General features: G+C 44.6%; 1 protein-coding gene across 1 annotated transcript in view; it reads right to left on the reverse strand.

Annotated features, from left to right (window-relative positions):
- Positions 1-12,124, reverse strand: part of CREB1 (cAMP responsive element binding protein 1) — a 43,617-nt gene extending 31,493 nt beyond the window's left edge. Inside the window, exon 1 of the mRNA XM_039494327.1 lies at positions 11,788-12,124. The gene's annotated coding sequence lies outside the window, so the exon portion shown is untranslated. The remainder of the gene's footprint in view (positions 1-11,787) is intronic.
- Between the last annotated feature and the right edge of the window lie 200 nt (positions 12,125-12,324).

Here is a 12,324-nt window from a genome sequence, read left to right on the forward strand (position 1 = left end):
CTCTGACGACCCCATCCAGTTAGACCTAGAGTCACTGCTTCAGGAAAAAGTGAGATGAACGGATTTAAGGCTCTTGATCCATGTGCCATATTGGCTTCATACATACCAGTTCACTGGGTGAGGGTCAGTGCATACATAACTGATCCATCAGTTCCAGAGGCTACGGTAGTCCTGAACCTCTGTGGCCTAGTGGTGGTGGTGGGTTCCTCCTTTACGGAGAAGTTTGCACATATCCCAGTCACTTAGGCTGCATGTTGAGTGTATGATTTTCTATAAGGCAATAACTAGTTACTGCCGAGAAGTGGGTAGTGAAGGGTATATTAGTAGTACAGGGAAACTTGGTTTAAACAACCAGTTGGGGGAGCAAAGACTGGTTGCTTAACAGAGGTGGTCTCCTAAGAAAGTGAAGTAGAATTGTACTCATATTTGGGGGATACTTTGCAGCTGGTTTAAGATATCAGGCCGTCTAATAAGGATAATCTCTTGTGCAGACTTTGTTTTCTCTCTGCAGTGCAAAGATTCACAGACTGATCATTCAGTCCCTCACATACTGGATAAATTAACAAAGTCAAAGTTACTCTGAAATTTTAATTTCCTTTAAAAAACTGACATCTAAGTTTCCTGTTGCAGCTTTCTTTAAACTACTGCCCTCTGAAAGTCAGTAGCTCAAAACTTCTCTGCAGCCATAGAACACTAAATTAGACCTTCAGTAATCTACTAAACCTGAATGCCGCACATCCATGTGCAAGTGGCAATCTTGCAGCTATACTAGAGAGCAAGGAAATTGCTTCAGTACAGGTGTTTCCTTATCTGATTTATATGGTTACTCTTAGAGGATCTGTATAACGGATACATATGTATGAAGGCTATAAAAGCAGGTATCAGAAAAGACACTACACATTGTATTAGATGCAGTGCCATTATTTGTAGCCTTTCAAGCCAAACTAATTTGTTTATGGACCGTGGGTTAACATTACAGTGTGAACATAGAGTGCAATCCTTACACAGATCAAGGTATCCCATTTTAGGATTGGATTGATGGCCCAGAGAGATCACAATAGAATGGAGGTGCCATCCTGATCTATTATGTACGTAAGGTTATGTTTTGAAATAAAATACTAGTGAAAATCCCCAAGATTCTGGAACTAAATAGATTCCAGACAACAAAACATGTCTTCTCTCCCTACCTATAACACTGGGTGGCAACTCTGAGTAGCAAAAAATTGTTATTCCGTCACAAAAAAGTAAATGATAAATTAGTCTCAGTGCTTGATTTCTATTATCCAGACCACACCTTTCCTTTCTATGTTGGAGTGGATTTGAATGCTAAGACCATCTGAGCATGAAGCAAAATACTGGAACTTGAAAAATCTACTGCTGAAGCTCCAAAGTGGTAAAACCAACATTTACAGTCAGAATGATTTTGTATTATAAAGACTGGCAATTGAGTCAAGACGTTCAGTGCAAGAATGTCAAGTTTTAGATGTGATCATCAGAATTACTAAATTCTATATACTCTGTAACAGAATGTCAGACAACTACTCTTTCTCTATGCTCAGATTTTACAAGTTGATCAGAAGTGACAACTTCATTTTGAATGTATCTGACCCACTTTAAAATCTAGAACACTAAAGTAAGCACTATTGTAAGTCAGGTTGTACAAAATCATTGCTTCCTGTATAAACTGGAGCTTTTACAGGCATAGATTGTTAAAAAAACAAAAAACATTTTTCATTATGTTTGATGTTTGGAATATACACGATAGTTCAAATATTCAACCCCAAACGTATGAATAAGAGGTTATGTCACATGATGAACACTGACAAGACTTTTGTTTTAAAATCTGTTTAATGAGTTCATAAGGAGAAAAAAAACCAAAATGGACATGTTCATTGATTTTTTTCTACTAGTTTATTAATGGATTACTATGTGAAGTGATCATCTGGAAGCAAGATGGCTAGAAATAACAGAGGCCAAATGTTTGTAGTGAATTAAGAACAATAGTCAGTATCTATGAATTCAACGTCTGGAGTGTTATTGTTTTAAAGTTTTACTCGCTCCATTATGCACAAAATAAATCTTTAGAAGCCATGTGCACTCAAGGTCACATCTTAAATTTTGAGACACTTACAAAGAATATTGTACACACACACACCATTCTCTACAACTACTTTTGTCTTTCAGGCTCCACTAATTTTGAAACAAAATTCTCAAAGTCATCTTGCTTTAATTGAACTCGCCCATTTAACTCAATGTCACTACTCTTGTCAATTGTTTCTTAAGCGATACAAGGAGACTTGACTCTATACTCATTGTCCTAATGTACTAAAACAATGTAAAGTGTAAGCCACTTTTGGCAGCACCCCCAAAAAAACTCTAAACCTAAATTTCCTAAATTTAAGCCTTACAAAAAATAAAAATAAAAATCACTCGGTGAATAGTTTCTCCATGTATTTTTAATCAGTCTGGCCATTGTAGGAAGGCATTCTCAAAAGAGGGTCTTGCAATATGCCTTATGGGTGGTCACAGTCTGGATTACTTTGACCTCCACACTCAAATCTCCCCAAGCTAGAACACTAATACTTCATCTTGAATTTCAAGAACTGCATTGCTCCAGAGCAGCATAGCTGTCTTGCTAGGTACAGGATGTAGATGTGGTTCTGAGGTATTGATGACTTTGAAAATCAGGACTAAGATCTTGAACTGGCAATGGAATCAGACTGGGAGCCAGGAGAGGGAGTGGAACACATGGGTGAGGTACCTGAAGCAGCTTGTCCTGTTGAGGTGGGAATCCTCTTCCTGCACAAAACTGGAGTCTCTGCTTTGCTTCTAAGGTCAGCCCTGGTACAGTACATTACAGTGATCCAATGTGGAGATAACAAATGCATGGATAAGTGTGCCCAGATCCAGAAAGAAGTGGAGTTTCTTAACCAGCTACAGATGAAAGGTGTTTTTTTATTTTCCTGTGCTGATGCTATTTTATCTTTTAGTCAAACATGACTTTGATGGAAAAGGAGAACAATGTCCAGCTTAGTTCTTAAATGTATTTCCCTGCTTCCAACAGTATCACTTCTGTCTTGGTTGGACTGAGTTTAAGCCAGCTGCTCTTCATAGATATTTATTTCATGTACACATTGGCACATGCTTGTTTGTGATGCTGTTAGTTACCTTGGTGTAAAATAAAACAGACAGGTAGGTGTCAATGGTACACCACTGGCACCAGTGCCCCAGATGTCTTACCATCTCCGTAAGTAGTCATATAGATACTGAACAGGACAGGAAACAGGATGGATCCTCAAGGGACCTCACAGGGCAGGGCCTTTGGGATGAAAAGCATCACTACTCTCTGTTCCCCTGTTGGAGAGGAATGATTTGAGCCACTGTAGTTCTGCTCTGTCTACTCTAGTTATGTCATGAATGTGAGTGGAAAAGGAGCACCCCATGCTTGGCTGGAGCCAAAACTACAGGCATATCAAACAGTATGTGCGTTAAGATTAAGACTCTCTCCATTTCCAGGAGGAGATCATCTTTTAGTGTACCTGATTGCAATGTATCCAGTACGTTGACAGAATCACGAGACAGAGCTTGATTGTCACTATTTTATCAATTATTTTGCCTAAGCCTGGGAGTTTGGAGATGGGATGGTAACTGGAAAGGTTTGCTGAGTTCAGTGCAGGCTTTTTGGGGATTGCGTAGGCAATTACATTTTTCTTACAGTAGCTTCTCTGAAAAAAGTGTGGATTATTTATTAGCAATGGGCAATATTGTTCTTCTCTGGCTTTCACCAACCAGAAGAAATGTGAACTGCTCTGCAATGCACCTTAATCCTAACTGGCAACATTCTTGCTAATCCAGTTTTAGGTACAATTCTTACCTAATAAAAAAAAAAAAAAAAAAAGGAGAGAAAGAGACAGGCCAAGCTGCATATCATTTGAGGTAAGGACAGAACGAAGGCCAAATTCACCACTGTCCTTCAGAGTCAGAAGCATCATCAGTGAGTTCTAAGGGGCAGTGTCCCCTGAAAAATATACTTCCTGCCTTGCTCCAGCAGCTGAAAGGGACTGCTCAGATCCCCACCAAGATGCTGCCCCTGGACTCTGTTTGGGGGTTTCACATTTCATATTATTTATATCGATATTATCATAGCACCTATAAGGTTCGGATGAAGGAACATGACATTTTGGAGTTCTTACTTTCACCTGTCTACCTGGAAAAAGGGGGACCCACGGTGTTCTCCCACCTTGCCTCTTGCAAGGATCCCTTCCTTGCCCCTCTCCCCCCAACCTATGACTTTTGACAAGGGATAGCTATGTTCCCCCCACACATGTGCACACTTCTGAAAGGGGGAACGTCTCCCCTAAGTCACCCACATACTTTGGCCAGTCACAGCTTTCACAGCTTCAGTATGGACAAGTTTACATGACTTTGGTCACTATGGACAGAAGCAGTTAAAGTAATCAGTCATTGGTTCTTGCCTCCGCATATACTTGGAATCTGCATTTGTTACTTCCATCTACTGGAGTCACTCTGTGAGAATGAAGCAAAAGGGAAAAGACTCTTCCTATCATGTTCCCCTGCAGGAGTTTTTAGAGCAGCTATAGAGAAAAAGCCATGGCTGTGATCAGTTTCACAGAGCGTGACCAGAATCCTGTTGTTTTCAGGGTACTGGTTTTATAGTCTTTCTAGAGGAAGTTGTCTACACCCCACTAGGGTCTGGATTTTTTTAAGCCCCGCTTACATCTACTGCACTTTGTGGAGAGCACACACAAATACATTTGAGGGTACTGCCAGTGAAGCAGAGCCAGAGGAAGAGTTTAGCAGAATAGGGACCAATTCAGGCAAATCATGCTTTTTTTTTTTTTTAAACTGTTCAAGGGGGTTTCGATGGAAACCCATACCGGAAGAAGGTTATCGTATTCAAGCCCTGATCAGATGTGCTGGTGGGTCTGTTTGCAGAACGGAATGATGGTCTATCCTCTGCTGCTATTGAGATGCCAAGCAGAAGGCTTAGAGCAGTGTCTACATAACAGAAGAGGAGATGTAATCAAAGTGCCAGAAGGTTCTGGGAAATTCTGTTGCAGCTAGAGCAGGGCAAGCTTTTTGGCCTGAAGGCCACATCAGGTTTCCAAAACTGTATGGAGGGCCAGTTAGGGGAGGCTGTGCATCCCCAAACGGACCGCGTGGCCCGCCCCCCACCCCACTCCCCCTGCTTCTCACCCCGACGCCCCCCCGGGACTCCTGCCCCATCCAACCCCCTTTCCCCGTCCCCCGACGGCCCCCGCCACCCCATCCAACCCCTCTCCTTCTTGATGCTGCCCCCCCCCCAGGACTCCTGCCCTCATTCAACGCCCCTGTTCCCCGCCCTCTGACCACCCTGACCCCTATCCACACCTCCATCCCCCCTAAGCTCCACCCTGAACTCCCCTGCCCCCTTACCGCGCTGCCTGGAGCACCACTGGCTGGCAGTACTACAGCCGTGCTGCCCAGAGCAGCAGGACAGGTAGCCGTGCCGCCCAGCTGGATCCAGCCACGCCACCACGCAGCACAGAGCTCAGAGCACTGGGTCAGGCTGCGGCTCTGCAGCTGCACTGCCCAGCGAGACCTCGCAGTCCTGCTGCCCCGAGCATTGCGCTGGTGGCAGAGTGAGCTGAGGCTGCGGGGGAGGGGGCTAGCCTCCTGGGCCAGGAGCTCAGGGGCCGGGCAGGAGGGTCCCATGGGCTGTAGTTTGCACACCTCTGAGCTAGAGAGAGCATTTAGACAATTACAGTAACAGAAAGCTCAAGGAATGGGCAGGGAGGTTGAAAAATTAACAAGATGAATAATAAAGCATGATCAAGGAAGGAAACAGAGCTGAGAAAGGATAACATACAAGGTAAAAAGTGCCCCAGGAAGACAATGAAATAATGAATGTGACAAGATAAGTGTGCGATTGTGAAATATTTGAAACTGCTGTGTCACATTTTAATTTATATTGCACATATAAAAAAATTCAAATTTACATAAGCCACTCAGCACTGCAGCCACAAGAATAAGTCCATATCATCCATCCTTAGTTATAAATGCATCCATAATTTTAATATTTAAGTCTGTGTGGAAGGTAGTAAGTAAATTTCAGATTAGGTTCTTGGTTGTCCCAGGCTGCTGGACAATAGGATTTTTTTCCCCTAGTCTGTCTGTTCTTGAAAGGATGACCCTATTTATCAGGAATAGAAAGGGTCTGTCTACAGAGCAATCCTAGGCACTTTCTCCCTTCAAAAAAAAATACCCTGCCTAACCCAAGGGAATGAGGGACAAAACTATCCTCAACCTAATACGCTATCACTCAAATAATACTTAATAAAGGATTAGAGATTTATATGGTTAGTCACATAAAACAGTATGAAAATGTACATAAAGGGTATAAATGCTTATGCTTCAGGGCATCAGCCAACTGCCTCTAGAGCAGAGTAACAAAAGTCCATGATCAGGTTTCTAGCACCTTCTTCTAAAGCAGCTGATGCTGAGTACTGTTGGAGGCAGTACTTCAGACCAGACATAAGACCATAAGAATGGCCAAACTAGGCCAGACCAATGGCCCATCTATCCCAATATCTTATTTTCCAACAGTGGCCAATGCCAGATGCTTCAAAGTAAATGAACAGAACAGGACAATTATCAAGTGATCCATCCAGTCCCAGCATATGGCAGTGAGAGGCTTAGGGACACCCAGAGCATGGGGTTGCATCCCTGACCATCTTGGCTAATAGCCATTGATGGACCCACCCTCCAGGAACTTATAGAGTTCTTTTTTGATCCCAGTTATCCTTTTGACCTTCACAACATCCCCTGGCAATGAGTGCCACTGGCTGACTGTGCGTTGTGTGAAGATGTACTTCCTTTTGTTTTAAATCTGCTGCCTATTAATTCCATTGGTTCTTGTGTTATGCAAAGGGGAAAACAACACTTCCTTATTCACTTTCTCTACACCATTCATGATTTTATAGCTCTCTCTCATATCCCCACTTAGTCATCTCTTTTCCAGCCTAAACAGTCCCAATCTTGTTAATCTCTCCTCATAAAGAAGTTGTTCCAGTCTCTTGTTTCTGTTGCCCTTCCCTGTACCTTTTCCATTCCTAATTATCTTTCCTGAGACAGGACTTCCACAACTGCATGCAGCAGTCCAGGTGTGGGCATGCCATAGATTTATATAATGGCCTTATGAAACTGTCTTATCTCTTTCCTAAAGGTTCCTAACATTGTTAGCTTTTTTAGCTGTCAGACCACGCGTATAATACTACTAGGGCCAGGCCACTAGTATGATCCAGAATGGCAATTCCTATGTATTTAGCACTATTTTAGCACTGCTCACCCAAGTATCATAAAATGCATAACAACCAACCACCCCTGGAATACTCTGCTGAGATAGGTAGGTATGCCCATTTATTAAGGTTGAAATGGATGCACAATAATTAGGATTTGCATAAGGTTATGCATGAGTTATTGAGTCAGCCACAGTAGCAAGATAATGCTTAGAGCTGTATTTTAACAGCTAAATATGCTTCCTCCTCGCCTGTCAGGAGATTCCCACAATTTGTTTTCTTCTCCTAGATGTGTAGTGTACCAGGGAAAACAGAGGGAATAGGAAACTGAGGAAATCCTTGTCTATTTCAAACGACTGCTTTTGCCAACATCAGGGAGAAAGCAGCATGGGAATGTGCACTCCTGCCTTTCTTCTTAAAATATGCTGCACTCCTATGGTCTAAATGTAAAGGGGTGAAGCATTTACCAAATATTGGCAGTTGAATAGGGAAACAACTAGGAGAAGTGGAAGAGAAACACTCATCTCCACGGAGTCTTCTCAACAATCAGACATAAGATTACAGATGTTCATAATCACTGACCACAGACAAGGTAGCTTGACATTTTACTTTAAGGATTCAGCTCCAGTGAGATAGCAATACAAATAATAAATAAAGTTTTAACACACCAACTGTATCAAACAACTTTACAAGATGTAAGAGTATGTAATATCAATGCTCAAATTTGGACAGTTTGCTTCATTTATATATATATAAAATTTAAAAAGATTGCCATTCTGCTCTTGATGTGCTCATACCTATCAATAAAAGACTCCAGCCAGGCCTGTAGCATGTAAGGTAGCATGTAACTGATAAGTGATATCTACTTTATCTTTACAAGTGCCTAAGTAGGGCCTTACCTACATTAACAAAATTTGCAGCTACATAGTGATGTAAAGCTCTGCACTAGTGCAAGACAGGGCTTGTACTGATACTTTTTATTCCAGCAGAACAATGATTTACTGCAGTAATTTTTGTCAGAGTGGCACATCTACAGCTGATGACTGTAGCAGCATAACACCACCAGTGCAAGTTTTGTTTTGCACATGGACCCTAGGATAATCTTAATGTCAATATTGTTAGTTATGTCACTGATGATTAAAGCAAGTAAGGAATAATCAGGTTCTGAAGGTCTACGCCCTCATGTTAAGGATATCAGTACTTGGGAGATACCACTACCCCCATCCCACTCCCACTCTGACCTATGAAGCCAAAGCGGTGGTAGCATATAAGCCTCTCCACAGTGGAGCGAGTCCAACTGGGTAGCCAACACCCAATGGGCGGGCCTCTCCCCTCTGCTAGAAGTTCAGTCTCCTCCCTTCTCAGGACAAGATTCCCATACAATCTAAAGAGGGCATTAAGTTTATTGACAAAAATATAGACACGTTCACAGCAAACTAATTTATGCGTTAATATTTTGATGAGGGGAATAGTAAAATTCTTAAACAGGTATTTTGCAGGTTAGAAAGCAGTGATTTAGCATCTTCCTTCCTATCAAATAAAACAGGTTTGGGAGGGATGAGAGGTAAGTCTCGCAGATGTGAAATAATAAGATTCAAGTATTTACTGTCACTTTACTTACACACTTTTGTACTAAAAAAAACACCACAAAATCCACTTCACTAAGAATGAATTACACAAAACAAAAGCATGTTATATTTAATCAGTGAATCACCAGCCCCCTGGCACCTTGAAATCAATGAAAATGGTGCTATATCAGCCCTTCAGTTTCCTAAGATTTTCAAGCACTCCTCTATTGTCAAGTTTATACTGCTCAATGCAGGAATCAGAAGTTGTATGTGGCTTCCACTGAAAAGAGGCAAGAACCCAACATTTTTTGTGAATGATAAACTGTTTTAAAAAAATTAATTTTGGGACATCCCAGGTTTATACAGTTGCTGTATTTTAAACACCCCAATCTTGCATTCTAATTGGTACAAATAGACCTGATTACAGGACTGAGGCCTAAAGCGTCTCCAAAATAAATAAATAAATAAATAAAAAATAAAACCAGCTATACAGAAGGGGAATGAAGAGACTCAGAGTATTTCAGAACATTTTTTTAACCCCAATAATCCATCAACACATGATACTCTAACCCTTTACGGTCATCTCTTTGCAGGACTGGAAGGAGACACTCAATATTCCTACATAATTTCCAGCTTATATCTAAGAACCTCTGGAAAAAGTTAAAAATTGATTTTTTCCCCCTAACTGAAGAGTTTTATTTCTTTCACAGAATTGATGGCTAGAGTTTTTCCAGAAACACTGGGTTCCTAGTGTGAGTTTATATATTAAAAAAAGGAAAAAGTTGTTTTGGAGGGAAAAGACAAAGTCACATGTACTTTATAAAAACAAGCAAGAATTAAAAAAAAAAAGTTTTAAACCTACTTTAGGAATCACAAGGGCGCCAGAACCTTTGCAGAAGTGGGGGGACCAGGGAGCCATGCCCCCACCCCCTTGGGCAGGCACAAAGCAGCACCAGGAGGGGCTGTGCTTCATGAGGGGGGAGCTGATAAAGTGAGAGGGCCAGGCCCCCTCATCGCACCCCCCCTCTCCCCCACAGGGTCCAGCACCCTTGTATCACAACAGTCCTTATAAAAAAAAAAAGTTGAAAACACTGTGCCCTTAAATTAGCTGCAGAGTATTTTAAAAGGTTACTGTACAAGATGCAGCAGAATCCTAAGGCTGAAGCAGGTGTACAACAGCAAGTGAAAAATCCCAGATTAAGAATTTCTAGTATGGACATTGAAGAGGAAGGAACAAAAATTGCAGTTACAATTATCAGAAAGAAGTATAAAATATCTAAAAAGATTTTTCAGAATTATGGGTAACATGGCAGAGATAGCAAATATTAACAGAAATACTGAGGAATAGTACAGGTCCAATCCAACTATCATTCTGTCTGCAGAACTCCCACTGAAAGTTTCTTCAGTGGGAAGAGTGAGCGCTGAACCAAAGCTAACTACACAGTTATAGTTATGGTGAAATTCATTTTTTTAGTATTTTAAAGTATTAGCAACATTGTGTATCTTTCTACTACTATATACCAGGAATATGCTAGGAACAGAGATCCGTATCTTTATTATTTGCTCTGTGATATAAGCCTTTTCAGTGTTTCGACTGAACTTTAATGAAAAACAAGGTGGTGGTAGACTTTGGGAAAGTTTCTTCTTCAGGCCTTTCAGAACTGAATATTTGCATACCCCACTTTGAAAGAGGATCCCATCAAATCAAGTCTGTCCCCAAACAAAAAGTTTTTATTGGAGAAAAACTACTTCTGCAACAAGCTAAAACCACTACACGTGTTTTTATATAGTTTAATTACAGTTTCTTTAAGCAGATATTCCGAGACAGCACAGTGCAGCATACCAGTCGGAAAGTGAAATTGACTATAAACGAGTGAAACTAACTAGACTGTTCAGTATCCAAACTGAATGGAATAAGCATGACGAGAAAAAGCTTTTAAAATTCAGCTTTAATCTAAGAGATTTTGTGCCATACGTGATCGGGTGTGTTCACAGTAACTGCCCCTTAGAACTGAACTGTCTGCCCGCAGCCCTTGCAGGCTTCAAAAACACCTTTGAAGAGTAAAATATCGCCCTACTCTCGCATCTCGCATGTTGACGGGGGGAAAGGGGAAGAGACCTGCTCGGGGCCGGCCAGGCTGTGGGGGGAGGGGGGAAAAGAGGGACGATCCGCTATGGGGCTGGCCAAGCTTGAGAGGGCCGGTGAAAGCAGCCGGACTCTGAGGGGTGGAGGGGACCGATCCACGGCGGGGGCCGGGCAGCTCAGTGGGGGGCGCGGGGGAGTCCGGCCCGGGCTGTGGGAGGCGGGCGATCCAGTGCGGAGCCGGGCTGGGCTTTGGGGGGCAGCTGGGGGGCTGATCCGCGGCGGGGGGAGGGGGAAGGGACCGGGCTCTGGGCGGTGGTCGAGGGAGGACGATCCGTGGGGGCGGGCTGAGGGGACCCGCTGTCCCGGGGGGACGATCCGCGGCGGGGCCAGCGCGGGCTGTGGGGGGCACAAGGCACTAGCGAGGCGCCACTTCCCTGACAGCGGCTCCTCGGAGCTGCGGCGCCCTGGTCCCGGCCGGCGCTCCCGCAGCAGGGCTCTCCGGAGGCGGGAAAGGAGCGCTCCCTACGGGGCCAGCCCTTCTCCCCCCGCGGCCAGGCGAAGGGACCGCAGCCGCCGCTGCTCCCCCTGCCCCCGCCGCGCCGAGCGCTGGCTGCAGCCACAGTGGCTGCGGGCCGGCTCCAGCCGCCATTACTCTTTGTTCGCCGCGCTCGGAGCGGGAGCGGCGGCGGGGATGTTGCAGGGCTCGGCTCGGCTCCATCTTTAAAGCGGGCGCCCCTCCCGCTGGCGGTGCAGGCCGGGCCGCGTCCTGCGCCTGTTGCTCCCTGCGCCCCGCCGGCTCCATCCCCCCCTCGGCTGGGCGCCTTCCTCCTCTTACCGGTTACGGGCTGCTCCGTCACTGCTTTCGTTCGCGCCTAGGCTCTCGCCGCAGTTTTATTCTCTCCCCCACGTAACACACCGCGTCAAACTACACCTCCGCCGCGTCACTCACACACAAGGCTCTCCCAGCCCGGCGACAGGCAGGCAGCGGCCGACTGAGGAGAGCCAGCCAGGGAGCAAGCGCCGAGAGCGCCGCGGCCCCGCGCGGAAAACGCCGAACGCTCACGGAGAAGGCCGAAGCCACACAACGCGCGGCGGCGCCCGAACGCCGCCGACCGGAGAGCACGGAAACAACCGAATCTATCCGGAAAAGACCGAAGCGCCGACCTGTGGTCACGGCCACTCCCGAATGAACACGGAAAAGACCGAACCGCCGACCTCGTTCACGGCAATGCCCGAACGGGTACGGAAAAAACCGAAGCGCAGGAGGACTTGCACGAAAACTCATGCCGGCGCCCGAATACGTACGGACCCGGCCGAAGCGCGGGGCAGCCGTCGGAAACTAACAGCAACCCCCGAAAGTGCCCGGAAATGA

The sequence above is a fragment of the Mauremys reevesii genome, linkage group 11, assembly GCF_016161935.1.
Source record: "Mauremys reevesii isolate NIE-2019 linkage group 11, ASM1616193v1, whole genome shotgun sequence".
Lineage (NCBI taxonomy): Eukaryota > Metazoa > Chordata > Testudines > Geoemydidae > Mauremys > Mauremys reevesii.